General features: G+C 32.0%; 1 pseudogene; it reads left to right on the top strand.

Annotated features, from left to right (window-relative positions):
* The first annotated feature begins 1,850 nt into the window (after positions 1–1,850).
* LOC137388540 (uncharacterized) lies at positions 1,851–17,027 on the top strand (annotated as a pseudogene).
* The last annotated feature ends 3,174 nt before the right edge of the window (positions 17,028–20,201 follow it).

Here is a 20,201-nt window from a genome sequence, read left to right as displayed (position 1 = left end):
GAAACCCGCCACCTTAAAAAATGGGTAATGTGTCATTTGTCTACCTCTTGCGTGGTGTGGAAATGACTTATGTCAACAAATATTTAAAAAAATTTTTCTCTCGAGCAGCGCCAGGTAGTACTGCTAGTTTAAAATAAAGCTGTTTGACTCACTGCACAACTAGATGCAGAGATTGGCTGAGACCTCCGATGCAGTAAGCAAAAGGACTGAAGTGAACCATAACATTTTTTGTTTTAAAATTTTGAGTGTGTTCACAGGGCTAATGGCTGTACTAATGTAGCAAAATAATACAGTAAATACTTTTATAGCGTATACCTCCTATAATGTGAATTCCAGAAAACGTAAAAAGCTATGCAAAATTTTTGCTTTATACTATGTAAAAAATTCCATATAACTTAAGGTGTCAAGTAAGGGCAACTTCTCAAATTTGGCTTGAATGGTAACATGTCTCGCCACAATTGTTTTTTGAGGAAAAGCCACATACATATAGCGTTTGAATCTACTATATATACAGCTTCTATAATATTCTAGTTTGTTGTGATAGATCGTCAGATGTGTCGATAAAACAGAGAATAGGTAGCTGTGCAATTGTTAATAAATAATTAAAGGTGGGCAATTGGTGCAGGTGTTATAGCTTCGGTCTATCGATCTGAATGTCACAAGTTGGAAGTATTGCTTAAAGTTATCTTTTATTCTAACCTTGACCCCTGGATAAAGATAGATGAAAAACAGGTATACACCACTCTTTTTATAATAAAATTTATTTGTTTTGCTTTATTGTAGACATATAAAATATTTGTTAATAGTTTTGCTTTTCAGAATAAAATTTTCTGCTTAAAACAATTAAAAGAACAACTGATTGTGAATGGATGTCAAATATGTGCATTCCCCATCAACTTATTGCGAAATTACTGCAATCATTTTCTATAAAACTAGTGAAACTGGTCAGAAAAAGAGACAAATTGTTTATGCTAACTAGTAAAATTGCAGTTATGATACACCTAACAAATTAAAAGGTTATTTTTAGTTTTTGTTATTGTATAGCCAAACAGGTCAGTTTGGAAAGATTTTGGAAGGGATCAGGCAATTTTCATGTATTTTACTGTTTGTATAACGTAAAGTCCCTATAGCGTGAACATTCCTGGAATGGATAACTTATGTTGTAGGAGTGTCTACTGTATTTTCCACTAGAAAACAACCTAAACAGTTATAACTCCTTCTTTACTCAGCCTGCTTATTTGCAGTATCTACTCTACATCACCATCAACTCCGACAATTCCAATACTTGGAAATGGAGAAGAAAATTATCGACTAAGTGATTCTCTGGTTGGTGATGTCAGAATCAAGCTGATTGGTCATTGGTGGATGTACAGACTACATGAGAACTGGTACCACCTTAACAGTTTTTCTTTGTATACCAGGTAAACTTACAAAGATAAAAAGTTAACTACGGGGCAATTGACTCATTTGATGAATGGTATAGATGAAAGCCTTTTGATTGACATAAAAGTCTACTGAAGAAAGATTATCTCTTGTCTGCAATTGATGTCATAACCAATATTTATCTAACTAAAATCCGTTTCAAAAAATGCTTGTTTTAAACTGTCAAATGTATTCAAGGTCCTATATAACAACTTTAATTAAACGATGGTGTACCATCTTTTAAACAATTTCTATGCTGAAACAGGTATAATGGTTACAAACATCTATCTGCCTATTCTAGACCTCACTGTGGTGGACACAATTTTACTGTTGTTGGTGAACCAAGAAACATGAGAGAATATTATAATTTCCATAAACCTGGGTCTAGAGCCTACATCTGTCACTGCCCTGAAGGTATTACCGGAGACATGTGTGAGTCTTGTGGAGAGACGACAGGTGTCTACAGGTACTTTGAATCACCAAATGTTTGCGCCAACTGTGACTGTTCTGATCTAACTCGGTATGTCAACAAAAGATGTGATAGCGATACTGGGCAATGTGACTGTGGTCCAAATGTGAACCTGGAAGTTGCAGGAAGGCAATGCGTAAGTTGTAAATTTCACCTTTAGCTAAGCTTGTGAAATAGATATGACACAATGTATTATTAATTAATTTTAGTTACTAATGATATCGAAACAGTAGCAAACCAAAACCCATTACATTATATTTTGTATAGTTTTTAGCATAGTTAATATAACTGCTGAGCTATTTTGATTTTGTACATACAGACCGGGCTCTATTAGGGTGATACAAAAATATTTTTACTATTACTTGATTTTTTGTAGCACTGGTATGTGGAAGATGTCTTCCCTTTGTCTGGTCTAATGAGTGGAGGAACAAAAGTAACAGCACGAGTTGGGTACTTGAACCAACACGACATAAAGTTTGCTGTTATACTGGATGGTGCTCCAATTGAGTACACTATATTAGAAAAGTAAATATTGAAACTTTCTACAAAATTTTGCTTTTCAAAAAGCTTGTTAATTAACAACTTGCTTTGTAAACAGCTCAGTCAAACTTATTTATTTGTATTTAAACAGGTTACCAAAGATCCAGATTATAATCTGTCATCAGGACTTGTCATGACACTTGATTGAAACTCATAGATCAACAAAATTGATTTATAGCTTTTTGTATTAAACTTTCAGTAGCTAAAATTCAGAAATTAACATCAGTAATTTTGAAATCGTGTCTATTGTCAGCTAATTTAAAACACTGTCTTTTCATGTTTGGCTAACATAAGGCAACTTAACAAGTCATTTACAATGTTCCCTGACTGAGGTGAACTAGTATAAATTGGTCGATACAGTCATATTTGAATATAAAAGTGAGCTGATTTTGGCGATAGTAAATTACAATGATAAATAGTTTACTCTTCAAAAACTTTTAAAAACAATACTATTGTGTAATTTATGGTCTTTACTTTTAAAGCAAATCTTATTTTAGTTACAAAGAAATGACATTTATTATTCCGGAAGCTCAAAGTACAAAATCCAGAGTCAGTCTGATCTTCGAAGCTATCACAGCCCTAGATGTTGGCATGCGCATTAAAATATTCCTGTTTGTGTACTTGCCAAATCCTATTATCCAAAATATTACACCTCGGGCTACAATACTCAAGTAAGTACGTACTTAAAACGTGCTGTCTTAATTAGCCACCATGAATATAGTGTACTGATTTTTCTAAATACGGTTTTGCATTACAATGCTTGCAAAGACATTGATTTTTATTTATTTTTATTTTATGAAATGCCACAAACAAAATACATCTGGGCACACACTGAGCTGGCTTTGAAAAAGTGTCAAACTATCACCAAATTAATCAGTTGTACGCTCTCTCTTTTTTTGTTGATTATTCATAATGTGTATATATATATATATATATATATATATATATATATATATATATATATATATATATATATATATATATATATATATATATATATATATATATATATATATATATATATATATATATATATATATATATATATATATATATATATATATATATATATATATATATATATATATATATATATATATATATATATATATATATATATATATATATACATGAATGTGTGCATATATATGCATATATATGCATATATATGCATATATATGTGCAAAGCTCATCACTTTTGTGATTTGAGCACTCTGGTGCCAGCACATTGACTTTCTTAAAGTCTGTGAAACGACATAGTTGTTTCATGGCAGGAAGTGGACTCTCATTGGTAATGGGATTTGTGTCCCTTGCCAAAGCTCTGAGCTGCACTGATGAGGCTTCAATAGCCGAAACAGTACTGTCTGTAGCATGAGTATATATATATATTTATATATATATATATATATATAAAATTGGGTAAAAATGAAAGTTAAAGTTAATTTTAAAACAACTTTATTACTAATAGTTTCATATTGCCATGCAATAATCATCAGATGATTATTGCATGGCAATATGAAACTATTAGTAATAAAGTTGTTTTAAACTTAACTTTAACTTTCATTTTTACCCAATTTTACATCGCTCTATTTTAATATTGAGCACTTTCATGCAAGAGACTGTTTATACTGCATCTACTGTATATATATATATATATAAATATATATATATATATGTATATATATAAATATATATATATATAGATATATATATACCTATATATATTAATATATATATATGTATATATATATCCTGTTTTTAATTTCATAAGAAATTAAAAACAAGTGTAAAAGTTTTAAAACTTTGTCAAACAACTGTAACTTTCCAACTTCATATCATAAGAGAATATCAAGTTTTGTGCAGGCTAGGTAAATCAAAAATAAATAAAACAATTATAACAGAGTTTTGATGTAAATGTGAAATAGTTAGGAAGTAATAGCCAAATTGAGTCTGTTTTGCTATGATTACGGTAAAAAATGATTTGGTAATGATACAATTAATACGAACTAAAAACAAACAAAATAAAAATCCTCAATACGTTGAATTAATAATAAGCATTTTTCCATAGAAGTGTGTGTATATAAGAAAGTTGGTGTTCCATCAGAAGCTTTCTATTAAAACTTTGAGTAAAATGGTACTGGTGCCTCTCGACACTAGTACAAATGTAACAATGGGATATTTGGCCCTCTTTGTCTGACTAAACGATTTGAGAATGTAGAGGCCATTCCTACTTGAAATAATACAACTTTCCACGTAAAATGATCTAGCGATTAATTCTTACGAAAAAACCAAAAAAAGAAGTTTGCGAAAACCTAAAAAAGCATCAGGTTCCATATTTATGGTTATTAGAACTCATAGAGTTTCAAACAATACATCATTTAGCGTGTGCATATACTATATGGTATATGATAACATTTTTGAACAATACGCCTTATATGGTTCAGTGATTGAGTGCGCGGATGTAACCTGCGGATGTAAATTTGTGGTTGTAATCTTTGTGAGTTCAAATTCATCAGAAAACAAAATTTTTATTCTAAAATGTTAATAGCTATAGCTGGACATCCATAAGGATCAACAGACAACAACAGACAGACAATCAACTTTGAGAAATGTAGATATAGAAAATGGTGTCAGGATAACAATAAATGTAGTAGATGCAAAGTAAATCCATTTGAATTTTCTGTTTTTAATGATTAATTCGTGATTGTAAAAGTTTATTTCAATAAAATAGGTTCATCTGTGTACTTTAACATTAGTTTATAGACTTCAGAGATTTAGCAGCTAGCATTCTCGCTTTCTTACTAGTTGATTGCCAGTTCAGGTAGTTGTTTGACATGAGCTTCGAACTATTGATTCCAGACAAGAATACTATTTAATGTGTATTTATTGCAGAGGGGGGATTCCTCAGACAGTTACCGGCTATCACTTTGATTCGGTTTTAAGTCATCAAATGGTGATTTACTTGAAAGAATTTGATGTCATAAATACAACAATAACAGCGGTAGGTTTGAGCGATATCAGCACACAAAGATAATCAGAAATTTCTGACGTCAATTGCTCATATGAGCATTTTATATCACAGATTTTATTTTACCTTGATATATAATAAGTTTTTAATAGAAAATTAGAATTACGTAATCATTGTGTAAAATATGACAAATTCTTAAATTTGAGTTAAAAAAAGTAGTGAAAGAGCAATAAATCAACACACTTGATGTTTCTACTAGGCATACTAAACCACTATTTGTTATTTTCAGGACTGCACATTGGTGTCTTTAAGAAGAAATGCATTGTCTCACTCTGGATCTCACACTACAGGTTGAAGAAGTACTCAATAAAACCAGTTCAGGTGATAATTTTCTCAATATATTTGAAGGAAAGTAGCACAACTTAGTAAAACTTGTATGATCATAACAACACTCTTTTAATATTTTGGCATATTTCAAGACTTGATGTAGTGGTTGTCGCCAATGCTGCTGGCAACTCAGAGTGCTATGTCTAATAGCTAGCTAAACTAGTAGTTAAATGTACTTATATATTATATATTATAATAGGTATTATAATTATAAAGGAATTACAATAATAACTGGCATTTCTCATTGACCTGTCTTACTGCCAATGAATAAGGGCGTCAGGCTTTCAAAAGTGATGAAGACATGACTCTGGGCTAAAATAAACTTATCTTTTTTGTAGCCATTTTAAACAATCTAAAAATTTATGATTACCTCACAGTTTTTATCACTAAAATACATAGGCATGTAGCAAATGGTTTATCAGGCTGGTGCCAAGTAGTTTACTCTGATCTGATCAGTTTTAGATTTTTAGAGAGGTTTTGATAATTCTTCTTAAACTCCACATAGAAACTAGAAATCAGAGGATTTACCGTTGATTGAGACTTTAACTTATCTGTATATTGTTAGTAAAATTATAGAGTCATGTTATCACTATATCAGTATATTCATAGGGTTATGTTATCAATACATTCACAGAACTATGCTATCCATACACTCATGAAACTGTGTTATGACTACACTCATAGAACTATGCTAATACTATACTCACAGAGCTAGTTTATTACTCTATTTATAGGATGACCATTGATAGGCATATTTGAACTATGTTTGTGCCATTAAATTAATAAGTTTTTTGTTAATATTAGCAAGAGGTAAAGATGCAAAATAGCTTTTTTATGATTAAAGGATAAATTTTTATGAAAAAGAAGTATTTTTCATTACTTTCCCAGATTTTTATGAAGCTACAATATCTAAAATATCATCAGAACAAACTGTATCTACTATAAATATTATCCTTACATTTTCTAGGGCTTTAGTTTTTTTATTTATCTGACATTTATTTCAGAAATTGACGAGTATCAACTAAATGATTACAAAATAAGTTTTGCTCTTGGCTTGATACTCAGTCAATTCGAATTCTATAAAGAGCTGGAAAATAATACAGATTCATACATAAAAAGGCTGGCTCAGCTTTATGTTTAAGAAGATCCATTCATATACACATTCATGGATGAATATAACCAATCATATCAGGTAAGAGCAAAGAAGCTGTAAATACCTCATATAAATTCAATTTAGTGCATGATATTTGTTCTGTATAGTCCCACAGCACATATTTCTGCACAGATACTTTTATGAACAATGAGTGGCTAAGAGCGCGATGATGTACATTCAAACCACCTCTAGTAGATCAACCATTGTTACTATTGTATATATCTGACTAGAGAACTGTTCTACAAGTATTTTCTCTGGGTTGAATATGTTTTTTAATGTTTTAAAGCTGAGTAACCTAATATCAGTATAAATATGTAAAGTAATTAGAAATCAGCTCTAGAGGCCTCTTCATCAAAACCCTTTATTTTAGGTATGTAATTACTTCATGTTAACCAAGGTAAATTAAGTTAGACTTACCACAACCAGTTATACACTCATTGATGACCTTTAATAGTTGTGTTAGTTCTTTAGATGTCACAGCAACTAACGTAGCCTTCAAAACCTCTCATTAAAAATTAAGGGTGTTGTTTCCAGAGAATGCGAAGTGAGAAGTGTAGGGTGACATATTGAGTTTGCTTAAATTCAAATGTGTTTACTTCTGTTTTTGGAGAGACCGCCTAGATTTCTTAAATATGGTGCAAAAACTCTAAGATATTAAGCTATCACCTCCATTTACTTCCAAAATATTGTAGATTTTGATTTTAACAAGAAGTAAACTCAGATGAGCTTGTGATATTGTTTGGAGAAAACTTGGACAAAGGAGCGGCACAAAAGGACTACGTTATAGAAGTTGGACAAAGTTATTGTAATGTAACCGGTCTGAGCACCCACCAATTAGTCTGTCGTCTTCCGGCAAAAGAACCAGCTGTTTTAGAAGAAAACACGATAGAGGTCAAAAACAAAGATCTACCTCATGTTAAGGTCAGCCTGCTACAGGTCATGTCAATAAAATGTTACACTTCTCTACTCCGTAACAGATATATCAAGTAGGCTAATTTACAAAAGAAAATTTGCTTTGCTTCTTCATTCAAGTAAACATTCTTTAAAAATAGAAAGCAAAATTTAATCGGTAAAGTTTTGAAAAATAAGTTGAAAGCTGAGCTGAATTTTAAAGGTTTAATTTTGCAAAAATACAATCATCTCCATCATTTCTATAATGAGATAAGTAAGCCGCATCTCGATCAAGCATTCAATATTAAAATTAATGAAACTAATATGCCATGAGTGCATCTTTTACAACATTTTTGCTTCCGTCGCTCCTTGAAACTATGTACATGTATATGCTAAACAGAAATTGATTTCACATGCATATGAAAAGTAGCAATTTTATTTCTTGTTTTCCAAAAGAATAGATTTTATTTCTTATTAAAACATGAAAGCTTACTGTACATGGTCGAGCAAACAGTTACAGCATTCATCATCATTCAAAGGTTACAACATGACATTAAGATGATATATTATTCAGTAATGGCCGACATCTAACCAAAAATAGGCTGACTTCTAACAGTCATACTAGAAAAGTTAAATACATGTGTCTCCACTATTAGACTAACTATTATAGCAGTCTACAATTTTTTATTACTGACCAATCATAGTTTTTCTTCCATATCTACTGTTACAGGTGACGGTAGGAAATGTAAAGACCGATGTTGGATACCTCTATTATTTAAACCGAATCTGGTATGACAATGATCTCTTTCGGCACAGTATGATTGGTTTGATCACTTCAGGTGTCTTGGCAAGCATCGCTGTCACTATATTTTGTGTTCTAAAGACTTGCAAACAGAAAAAAATATTGGCAGCTCTGACTAGGAAAACAGATGATTCATCAGCACTTGACACAAAGAGATCAGGTATTTGACCTAAAATCTGTGTTATATGCTGTTGTTTAGTCGGAGCCATTGAAATTCAGTTGTGGTTAATTGTTAGCAGGCTAGTTATGCATAGGTTTGTATATATATATATTTGAAAAAATAATAAGAAGAAATTAAAATTTTAATAATTGTGCTACAAATCTGTTTTGTGCGATGCACTCAGCAGATGCGGTTGAACTAAAAACAGAACCAATTTTTTTATTCCAACCGCGTCTGATGAGCGCATTGCATGAAACAGACTTGTAGCGCGATTACTGAAAGGTTAACTTCTTCTTAATATTTTTCTCAAATATTTCATACTCCAATGATTATATTTTATGTTTTTAGTGTAAAGTTCTCTTTTGATATGCTTTCGCACCTGATTTTAGTTAATATATAATTATATATATATACAGTTATAGATATATATACATATATATATATATGAGATATATATATATATATATCTTTCTCATATATATATATATATGTATAATATATATCTTTCTCATATATATGTATAATATATATCTTTCTCATATATATATATATATATATATATATATATATATATATATATATATATATATATATATATATATATATATATATATATATATATATATATATAGTTATAGAAATATATGTATAATATATACATAAATGTATATTGTATATATTTGTACATAAATATATATATCTAAATGTATTGGACCAGTAGTGCAGGTGATAGGCTAATCTTTTGGTGACTCTGAGGTCTTTGGCTTCATTTCATCTCACTGCTTCCTGAGATCCCTAGACAAGGCTCTACTTGTATAGTGCCAAAAACAATTCCATTTCTACTCAAACGCTGCCCATTCAAGCAAAACTTATGCTGCATGAAGCTGAATTGAGGCAAAGCAATGAAAATCGGGATAAACTAGAATTGGGCTGACAACATAAATTTCATAAAGTGCTAATTTATGTGTGAACCTCAAAGTTGGGGTTACATCAGAAAGATGCTACAAATGTTATCCGCTTTTGACAGCTACACATGTGGTTGGCAGTCAAAGAGATATGAAGAAGACATGTACCTTGATCCTGATAGTTTTGACTCAAATACAAAAAAAATTTAGAGACAAGAATATTAATAAAATCTCATTATTACTAATCATGACTGCAAGATATCACTCTAGTGAGGCAGAAAATAACTTGGTAAAAGGCCATAACTGAGCACTGAAATGCATCTAGATGGAATTGATTACTGAGATTAATGCACTAATCTACAGCACGTCTGCAATCGCCCTAAAAGAGAAGGGTATTCAGCAATCACTGGTCATGCATAAATCTTTCCTTTCAAGCTTGAAAATAAAATCAATAACTCACACAAAAGTTAGCAGAGTCACTGAAAAACCAAACCACAGTTTTTAGTATCTAATTAGGCAAGACTAAAAAGGAAGCTCTGCAAGCTGCTGAACATCAGCTAATAGCAATATTAGCATGACTGAAGTGGTACACGAAATATCAGGATAACAAGAGTCTTTTCACCCATAATTTATCAAAACCATATTCCCAGTTCCAATGTGATGTTCAAATGAATGGTGTCATTGTACCATTCGTAAAAAGAGTCAAGTAACCTCGTAACGCAATAGAAGTGGTATTTAGCATCAGACTTTTTTAAAGTCTGTTAGTACACTCTTTTGCTGTATACGGAATACAGATTGCAAAATAAGTGTTAATTTTCGAAATGAGCAAACAGTGTTGTCGGTTCTCATCTCAGCTCATATAATTTCAAACCATTAACATACTGACAGGTTGATAAAAAGTTACATAGAGGTAAAAAATTGTCAAAATATTAAATTGCTAAATGCTGCTCATTAGTTACAAATGAGATTGATTATCCAAAGTAACATAAAGTTTAAAAAGGCTGACAACGTCTTGTGATGAGATTTACAGTTTTTTGAATCGAGTAGCTTTCAGATTGCTCGAGTGTGTTTGGAGTTTCTTCTTTTTTCAGGTAATGAAAGTGTTCGACATTGGTTCCTGAAACAAAAACTTGAAGAAAATATTCAAGCAAACTTGGATCGCTGCAAAATTCCTCATGAAAACAAATCGGAAAGGGGAACTTTGGAATGGTTTACAAAGGTCAACTCATTACACCATCAGGAAATCTCAAGACTGTTGCTGTCAAGACCTTGAAAGGTGCTCATTAATATCTCATTAATTGATAAGAGTATGAGTTGAATGCTGTTGGTAAAATTTTGTATCTTTAGAAAGTTATGAGTTCAAATTTGTATGTGTTAGCACCAAGCACTTGCTACGTTTTGTCTTATTTGTTTGTTTATGCAACCAAATATCATTTAATAGAATATATAGTCTTTTTTTAAAATAAGGGTTTGCTAACTTATATGCTTTCCAACTACAATGGACAGCAAACTATTTGAATGGTAATGACTATATACATATTTGATAATATTAAGTACGTAAGTACTTATAAAAAATTTGCCAAAAATCAGAAAAAAAGATTCATTTGGTTGCAGAACCAGAAAATTTTCCTGTTCAGCAGTTTGCTGATGATAAGGCTTAATAAATTAGAGATGAAATGCTGCCATGCTTCCTCACTGATATTTTGATAAATTTGAAAATTTATTGAAGCTTGCAAGACTTGCTCGTAAGTAACAGTGTGATATGTTCGGAAGATTTTTATTGTGAATGTCTGATGAAATCTTACATTTCTTTGTGTACTATTACATACCTTTTGCAAGCAAACTATACAAACATTGTTGTTTGCAAGGTAATTAGTCATTTACACTTCTCAGCTTTTGTGTAGATGATCAAGAACTGAGCTTTGAAGATTTTGAAAGCTTTCTCACTGAAGGCACAATGATGATAGACTTCAAACAAAAGAATGTTTTGTCACTCATTGGTGTAGTTTGTGAAGAAGGAGAAAGGCCGATAGTTATACTTCCATTAATGGAGAATGGTGATTTGTGTAGCTTGATCAAGCGTGAGGACTTGGTTAGTTGATAAAAGCTACTTAGTACAAACTATTTAAAACATGTGGCATTAATTGCCCTAACTTGTTGTCCCTTTATAACAATTGTTATACTTTACTAAGTCAAATAGCCTCTTTTATGACACTAAAATAAAACTTGACCATATAAGTAGAGTACCGTATTCAGTTTTTAAAGATAATAGCGCTGCTCACTGTTGTTTTTGTAGGCCTGCGATGAGCTGAAATATTATCGTGGACTACTTTTTATACTAGTAATAGTAATATTTGACACTTTAATATGTTGGCTTTTAGTTTAGTGAAGGCATACTGAATAATAAAACCTTTGGAGATTCTTAGCCAACAGCCTGCCAGTCACACCTTTAGAAGTTTCTGTAAAACTGACTTTGGTTACAGTGAGCAATTTCGCTGTTAACATTAAGTTAGGCTTTTTAGCAACCTTCTTGCTAGTCCACTGCTACTGGTCCAATTGATATCCATAAATCACTGTCACTTGTTTGAGCATATCAATTAATTTCATAGGAGTTGATGTTATCTGACATCCTTTACTTTGGCTTGCAAATAGCTAATGGTATGTCTTACATGGCCAAAGAGAGATTTGTACATAGAGATCTGGCTACTAGAAATTGCATGTAAGTGCTTGCTTATTGTATACAATATGGTATATTTCTAGTTGTTACAGTTCTAGATGTCCTTTTTATGTTTATGCACTTCTAAAATGAAAGAAGCTGCCCTCAAATGTTTAGAAAGTTTAACTCATCAACGATCAGAGTGTTAGTAGTGGTGCAAGTTCCTCTTTATTTTGACTAACACAACGCTAGTGAAGCAAAACAGGATAAAACACCAATGTGTTGCATTACAGTATTACAACGTATAGTACTGGTAGTGAACGCAAACCAGCACCGTAGAAAATTCAATTTTCATATGAAAGCTTTTGTGGAAACAACTCTATGGTCCTGTATATAGCGGAGCTATGATTATGAGTGTCGAATGGTTATAAACAAAAAGATTTTGGAAGTAAGATGCCTTCAACAATAAAGGCATTTTTAACTTTTCAAAGTTAGAATGCGCCAAAAAAATGGCTGTTATCACGTTGCACCGTGTTTTTGAGGATTATTCTCATCATTCATCAAAGTGTTTCAAAGTTTTCAGGGAAGATTGTGAACCACATTATGGATGAAACAGAAAACAATGGATATGATGTAGACCTTATTAACTTTGAATAAAAGTGTAGTTCTGATGATTGTGACAATCAATCTTCTGAGATACACCGTCACTAAATCATGGCATCCACTACAGTGACATTGAAAAAAATTAATTGTTTTTAATGTAGCTGAATCATTATGAGTGCTATTTTGTTGACACTTTTCAACTGATCACTTTCTATTATGGGTTTTTGAAAAGCAAAGAATGTGAAAGTTGTGGGCAAATACAGGGGTTGTTCAATTAAAGGATGACATCATATTTTTCAACTCTTTTTCCATAGTGGCATTTTATTCGAGACGGCATTCAAATAAAGGTGGAGTTCAAATAGAGGTTTCACGGGATATCCTGTTTTGCTATGTTTTAGTTTTATATTGCACATTTATGTTGGCAGGGTGGACAGTTCATTCATTGTGAAGATTTCAGACTTTGGAATGTCTCGAGATATCTATGAGAAAAATTACTACAGCATAAAGTCTATGAACAAGCCAGTCCTCTTAAAGTGGATGACAGTTGAGTCTCTGAAAGAAGGAAGATACAGCTCAAAGTCTGACGTGGTTTGTACAAATTTTTATAATCATTACTTATAATAGTCTAGTCTTGTCTTATACTACATGCAAAACTAAAGCTCAATGAAATAGAATTCCTACTCATTCCGCTACAAAGAGTTTTTTCATAGTTATGCATATGTTATTGCTTTAATTTAAGCTTATAAACCAAGTTTTCTACTCGATAAACTTGTACAATATACTCTTCACTTTTTGAAAATTTTATTTATCTAGAGTTGTATTGTTGTTGATATAGTACACTATGCTATAATGTGATCATATAAAATATTATATAACATATAGTGTATTATGTATACTACATATAATATATATAGTATAATGTAATACAAATATAGCATAAAACAGTATAATATACAAAAGTATAATATATAATAATCCCATGACCAAACACGAGCAGAGCAATTGTTTGAAAGATTTATGATAAATGCTTGTGCACACAACTCATGAAAATTATTCATCAACACCGTCGCAAACCCTTGTACCGAAATCTCATCAACAAATTTAATCATTTTTCAATGAAGTCGTTTAAGTATAATAACGATACAAAACACATATAAACCTATTTAAATATGTTACCAAGTCTTTGAAAATTGTTGACAATATCCTAAAACTTACCCATCTGATCGGATTATACACAAATAGACAGATTAATTCTGCTTGAAATCGTTATTAATGCTCGAAAAGCCTTATTTTTATCAAAATTAAGACCGGCAAACAAAACGCCGAGCGACAAACAATAGAACTATTAAGTTGTGCGCATTTCACGAAAATAAAACGTGCGCATTTCACCAGTCAATAGCATTGTCAAATTTCCGAAGTTTTCTAATATTTTCCGTTTTGAATATCTTGCAAAAATATTTAACTATAAAATAATTATTTGATTTTATAAAGTTATTATAAGAATAATTATTTGAATTTATTTTTCCAAAGGTTTCTGTAATAAACGTAGACCATTTGAAGTGTAGACCGATTTACAGGTACAAAATTGTGGTACACAGTCTATCAGCCTATGTTTTTTCCAACTACCAGATGTTTCATTAAATTATTTAAAACGTTAGCCAAAATTCTTTACGTCTTATGTACAGGCTAGGGCCGAACTTCAACGCCCTTTATGACAAAAGCATTTTTTTATTTTGCTCCAGTTTGCAGAAAACTTCCAGATGTGTGAATGCTCATACTTGCTTTCTGCTAGATCGCTATCAAAACCATTCTACATTCAACACAATTAACTTTCAAACTGTGTATATTACACAGCAGCCTGCCATTTTACTTCTAATATTGCATTTCAAAGATGTAATAAACATGTTTCCTTATTTTTGTTGTTAAATTACATACATTACAGTAGGTTAGGCCTACAGCTTTAATTAATATTCATTTTATTGTTGTAAAACATAGGTTTGAGATAGTAGTAGATTAGGTGTCAATATTTTACAACCGTTTGTTTTGCATAATTGGCTTTTTGAATTTAGTTTCAAAACAACTTGACAACTACCATGGACATACAACTTCCCAGAACACCATGTTGTGGCTTACGCTTAGCATATCAGCATCTTCGTTATGTCAAAGTAATTGGCACACCGACTGCCAAATTTAAATTTTGATAGAATTTCTTTGTTGATATCGTGCGGTGGAAAAAGTCAAAAAGTTTTGTCCTCATATAGCAAGGACAACAAAACATGGGGTTCCACTTAGTAAGGCAACCAAAATAATATAACAGGGGCAACCTAACCCGATAGCGCACTGTATTATTAATAATAAATAAAATCCTTAATATATATATTTCATAATCGCATGAATGATACATTATTTAGTTGCACGCAATGGCGAAAAGGATAGACAGTATATGGTAAAAGCAATGGGTGTGATAAAGATGATGCAGCTTTTTGGTTAAGCATGCGTGTTAGTATACTTGCGATTTGAATGTCGCGAGTTCAAATCCAGTACGAAGTTGATTTTTTGTTGCTAAAACTTCATCGCTATAACTGGACAGATGAATGACAAACACTGAGATGTAAATATACACATACACTGAAATTTCACGTCTTATATATAGCTTAAATCTCTTTCAGTGGTCATACGGTGTTACAATTTAGGAGTTGCTCACTCGTGGTAGTTCACCGTATCCAGGAGTAAGCAACTATCACATAAAGGAATATGTGACTAGTGGAAAGCGCCTTGACAAGCCAAGCACTTGCCCACCAGGAATGTGAGCAGCAAAACTTTTGACTAGTAACCACCTTAGCATGGATTATTATTACATAGATGAGTTTACTAGCTATCAGTAATGCTAGTACATAAAGTTTCACTTGAGGTAGTTTTATAACTGTGCCTATCTGTTACTGATCTTACCGGTGTTTTTATTTTGAATTGATTTCCTTTGTCTAAGTGAAGCAGTACATATTATTACAGTCAGTTCAATGTTAACATACTTGTTAACAAGTTCATGTACCTTAGAATGCTATCAAAGTTAAGGACTCGTGTGATATGATACAAACATCTAAACAGCTCGAATAATAGTTTCCCATATAGATAGAATTTTAGCTGATATTTGCTATATCCTCTCAAATACTTAAAACAAAGTGTACCCGCTATTAAAGTAGTGCTAGTAACATGTTTAAAAATGACTTGTTTATACGACCTGCATTATCAAGTTTATATTGCCTTAGCTACTACACAATGCAATATTTTTAGAAAAATATGTGTATCAGATTTTTATTAGAGGTATTTGTTAGAGGTATTGAGTTGAATCAGGGTTTTATTACTTAAGGTTCAAAATGATTCGCAAGTGCTGGGAGGAAAAACCAGAAAGACGACCAACTTTTAACGATTTATCTGAATACCTAACCAAGGTTCTGAAAGGAGAAATTCTTCCTTCAGCGGCTTCTGAAAAAACAATGAACTATTATTCTGACTGAAGTGTTACAAAGAACATTCCAGAAGATTATTTAGACATGGCAGAAATTGATGAGTCTGAGGAATGCTTGAAACCATTAAAAAGTCAAACACCTTTCAATCTAGTCTTATTTGTATAGCTGATGGAACAGAGAGAACTACTGTCCCGACGCCTGCTAAAAAGAGCGTCTGTTTTTGTCGAATACAGATCAGAGTGTTAAGATATCTCCAAACAAACTTTTTATGAGTTCTTCAAATATCCACCCTCATTTACTTTTTACAAATTATGCTGGAGACAAATTGTTTGTGTTTATGTTTAGATGACGAGCTTCATAGAAAAAAATCAGAATTTTGATATGATATTGTGTTTGAAGCCTTATCTACTTGTCTTTACTTTGTTTGTATTACCAGTGTTTTTAGCATATTTTGCTTAGGCTTTTTAAAACGGTCAATAAGTGGTACTAAAAAGCTACCCTTACAGCTTATGTAGAGTAAATTTTCTAAATGGTTATTTCATATTTTAAGGTGTTAATGCCATATGGTATTAGTTCTGACTGTTTTTACTCTGTGGTAAACTTGACACATGTCTGTATAAACAAATAAATATATACACCCTAGCCTACCCTGTAATGGCCTGTATGGATATCCAGCTGTGCTCTGTGAAACTTAACGCATAATGACGTACACTGTACTCGATATCTAAATGTGGCATGATGTTGCTGCCATTATGTATGTGCATCAACAAATAATCTAAAAATTTATATACATACCAGCACACTTGACCAAAAGTGTACCTATTAAAACTCTGCCAATCACGCACATAATAACATATATTCTTCGAATCAGCTCACATACCAACACATTATATAGAGATACACCATAGACTTGTCCAAATCAGTCCACATACCAACATGTACTCTTCCAATCAGTACGAATACCAACATATACTCTTCCAATCAGTACACATTAGGCATATACTCCCTGATCAGTACACATACCAACATATGCTTTTCAAGCCAGTACACATACCAATATATATTCTTCCAAACAGTACTGATTCAAACATATACTCTCCCAATTAATACACATACCAATTTATACTCTTCCAATCAGTACACTTCCAACATATCCTCGCCCAATCAGTATAAATACCAACACAAACTCTTCCGATCAGTGCACATACCAATATACACTCATTCAATCAGTACACATATTATCATACAGCACGCAGCACAAATTCACAATTACATACGCAATCAGTACAAATTCCAACATATACTCTCCCAATCAGTACACATAACCAACTCATACTCTTCCAATCAGTACACATTAAACATATACTCTCCTAATCAGTACATGTACCGACATATATCCTTCAAACCAGTACACATACCAATATATAGTCTTCCGATCAGTACAAATTCCAACTTAGACTCTCCCAATTAAAACACATACTAATCTGCACTCTTCCAATCAGTTCACTTCCAACATCTATAATACTAATCGGCACAGTGTCAACATATACTTTTCCAATCAGTGCTCATATTAGCATACAGCAGGTAGCTACTTGGATGCACTTATTACTTAGCCATGTGGTATCTTCTATCTGCTCAAGTTCAGTTGAGGCTCCAAATAGCAGAAGCAGTTTTTGACAAAAGAATTGGCGCTGTAAGACAGAGCAACAATAAACGTAGTCTACATAGAGATGCATATAACTTACACCCGTGAGTTTTATCTTGACCGAGGCTGTTAGGTGACCAATGAACAAGTGACACGGTGGTATATTCCCTACGTTTGTAATACGTAAAACTGCTTTTCTTTTACTAACCACTGTTTATGACTAAATCAATAATCTCACTGATGGATTTCATAACAGTGAGCAAACACAGATAAACCCAACCTTTGTCATGTTGAGTTTACAACAACATTAGCAACTTTAAATGAGTCATATGCCCTTCAGAGCTGAATATATTTATTTATTCCACTAGATTGTAACAATACTACCTGTAAGTACCATTCTGTAGAAAAATGAGCAATTCTTGCCATAAAGCATATCTTTTTTGAGCCTTTCTAGGATAAGAGTTCTGTGACAAAATAATTTTTGCTGCAGATTTACAGATTCGAACTTAAAAATAACAAATCGCACATCACCGAAAATTATAGAAATCGATGACATTATTATCTTTGCAGTAAAGTTGCTACAATGATGAAAAGTAATACCTTTCCTAAAGAAGTAAAAGAATAGCACCTAGTCAAAAAAATTTTTGTGCTTAAAGATTCAAACTTAAGAGTAAGAACTCATGCATTGCTGAAAATTTTAGAAATCGTTGATATAATCGTCTTTGAAGTAAAGACGCTATAAGGATGAAAAGCAATAACTTTAATAAAGCCTTTGTAAAGTTTATATTTTACTAGTCACTCTTGTACACTGCCAATAGGGCTTTATTTTAATCTTCAACAATTAACACTATGCATTAAGTTTTGAATGACAGTCACATAGAAAATTCTTAACCTTGAATGTTTTTCACAATGAAAACTTGATTACTCTATAGCATTAGCTACTTTTATAAATACCAAAGGCTTCATAGAGTCAATTTTAAGTGGTGGCTGTTAACTTCATCAACTCATACTTTTACTCTGTTGTTCAAAATGACCCATGATTCTACACAAGGTATATTTTACCATTTTAATGGATATTTATAGCTTATCTCTACTGCGGCCAACAGATTTCAGTTGTCAAATTTAACTTTAACGTGTCTATTATTATTCTATACATTTAACTTTGAAGCTGTTTTAGTGGTGCTAAGAAAATGTACTTAAGTTAAAAGTCTGAACTACACTCAGCAACTATCAGATACGTTTACATGCAACATTGACCAGCAGCATTGCTTATCTAAAATAGTCTATATTGAATACATCGAAGTTGAATTGTGACTGTTGACAGTGACTGTCTCTGAGAGAGTGGGAAAAAGAGAGGGGTGGGTGAGAGAGAGTGAGCAAATGGTGAACAGACTAAAATATTCTGGATAGAACAACTAAGCAGAGCTCTTACACAAGCTCTGATCAAATTATGATTAATTTGATAATTTGAAAGCCATGCAAAAATAGATTGGTGTTCATAAGTGGTGTGGGCATAAGTTGCGTTTATTTTTGTTGCGTACAGGTGCAAAAAAAAGTACATTCATCCATCACAGAGCCTTGGATGACAGTGGTGTTAGTGTAAAACACCTGAACAGATGGAGCCAGCGAGGTTAACATCTTGTAAGGTTTATCATTCCATCAATTAACACAGAAACTGAAAAACTCAAAAAAGCTAGTAAAAATATTGTTGTGCTTACACCCAAAGACAAGCTTGTAAGAACAACTTCATACAATAGTTCTTCTCAAAAAACATTAAAAATCTGTCAGCGGATGATTTTTACAAATTAAAACTTTGTAACCGAAGTGCAGCCCTATCAAGAAAAAAAGCAAAAATAACTAATACAGAATCATATATAAACACATATAAATTCACACATAACTGAATTTTGTTTTATCACACAAAAGTTGCTAATTATATTTTTGCAATAACCCTTTCACTGCCAAGCATGTACAAATTTGGGTATCTGCCAAGTGCAACCCATTTTACCGCAAATTGCCGATATTGCTTTATGATATGTAAACAGTAATTTTTCCAATTTCAATCTCTATCTAGAACATTTTTGTTACATATTGTAATTTGCCAACATTTTAACCAACATTGCTATGCAAAAA

Source organism: Watersipora subatra, chromosome 2 (genome assembly GCF_963576615.1).
Source record: "Watersipora subatra chromosome 2, tzWatSuba1.1, whole genome shotgun sequence".
Classification (NCBI taxonomy): Eukaryota; Metazoa; Bryozoa; class Gymnolaemata; order Cheilostomatida; family Watersiporidae; genus Watersipora; species Watersipora subatra.
This window is presented reverse-complemented; position numbering and strand designations above follow the sequence as displayed.